Here is a 1,995-nt window from a genome sequence, read left to right on the forward strand (position 1 = left end):
AAATATCTCGATCCTAGACTTGATATTTCAGCGGCTGATATTAATTTCTAGTCACTATTCACTTATTGGATTTCGACCATCTTGTTATAGTGTTGCTGTTATAAAGCAAGCATTCGGGTCGATCTTGCTCTTGAAAAGTGATTAAGAAATGAAGAAGGCTTGAGCTTTCGCCGAAGGATAGAAGTCATAATAAATAAAAGGAAAATAAGCACAGACTCTAGTCCAATATCATCGGATAACCAATTTCCAAAAGATTATGTTATACAACAACGAATGTAGTCCTGCAACGAGTCAGGCATTTGCACGACACTTGGAGTTTATGGAACGGTAATAACATATAGTTACTCCCTTACTTCATACACGCTCTAACAATTGATTTTGATCCGTCCAATCAACAAATCAAGTTACTGTCTCTACAGGGAGTGAGTCTGAATGTCAGAACGTGAATCACTGTCGAGGTCCTTCGGCTGATCAAAATACCCATTCTCATACGGCATGTCCATATACCGCTATCAAGTTATTAATGCTACGCTGGTAATATGCTGGGCTCATATAGGAGCCTGTCCGGCGATGATGGATAGACCATAACCTCGTCCCCAGTCTGCATCCAGAGGAGCAGGCACAGACAAACGAATGCACTCATGCATTATGATTCCACTTGAGTGTCAATTGGCCCGGTCTTCGAAAGAAAGAAACATCCAGATTATTCCCAATAAGCCAATCATCGGCCAATTATCATTAGTGTGTACATCTTCATAGACTACGTCGAAGCTGCAAGTACTGTGTGTCGCTTCAAAGTAGGCACAGACTTTACACCGCCAACATGGAGGAGCAGGCTGATGTTTCATGAAATCAGTTCGAGGACTCGCGTATTGAACCGAGTACCCCCCCCTATCTTTATTTTGTCAAAGAATCAACCACCGCCCTTTTCTGGCGTATCGTAGCCGAACGTAGTGGGCACTATGTCACCCTACGTCTGGCGGAGTCCATCCCCTATGTTTGTCGAGGCGTCGAGTTCAACAACAATACAACCAGGTCAGGCTTAAGCCAGCTATCTAATCGTATAAATTTATTACAATCAAGCCGAGCTACTCAGGCAAGTGTCAGGACCAGGCTCGGCTAACAAGCTTGACATGCTATCGGTGTCAGTGTCACCTTGACAATAACAAAACAACCAGCTATCTTAATGGCTATCTGGAGACATGACTAGTAATTTTCAAACTGGTCTCCAATTCAAGCTTGACGGTGAAATGTTTTTGTAAAAGGGGGGTATCTTCGGTCCGAAGTTGCTCAACAGTATGCCAAATCTCAGTATTGTATCACCATCTGGGATGGGAATATACACACATACTAAATAATCGACGTCTCTATAATATGTTCTCTCTACTCTCTAATTACTTTTGGTACTTTAATCGTGTCAATATTGACTGCAATCATGGTAAACATGCGTTGAGGAAAGGCTAGCGGTATGAGATGAAGTGAAGTTATTCGAGTTTATATCACCAAAGCCATTATTCTACTAGGAATGCGCATGACGTCTAAGGATTCACGAATCTACCGGCTATAGTGAACTTAGGAATTCCATCTCTTCCATCTCCCGGGTCAAACTGCAAGTGCAGGTTTTGGTTGGCCACATTGGAAGAGCTCCAGTTACATGACTTGAGTGAATTTGCTACTATCCTAGTGGAAGTAATTCTTCTTCTCAACTTCGGACCATTTCTGAAACTTCTCACCAGCTCGGTAACTTGCTTGTTTAATTACTTGCTTCCATGTTCGTTGGGTAATCATGAAGAAGGAAGAAAGAGGAGGACATTATCGCAATCTTTCTAGAAGAGCTTATGCTTTAATACAAGGTCTTGGTGCCAATGATACGGTCTTGTAGTATATCTTGCTTCTACCTTTGTGAAACAACATTGTTGAGATTGCTCATCATTTTTCTTGTGTAGAGATAGATAGTTCATCATGATGTATGTGTTTTGGCTTTGCCTCTTTATC

The sequence above is a fragment of the Fusarium graminearum genome, chromosome 1, assembly GCF_000240135.3.
Source record: "Fusarium graminearum PH-1 chromosome 1, whole genome shotgun sequence".
NCBI classification, from domain to species: Eukaryota; Fungi; Ascomycota; class Sordariomycetes; order Hypocreales; family Nectriaceae; genus Fusarium; species Fusarium graminearum.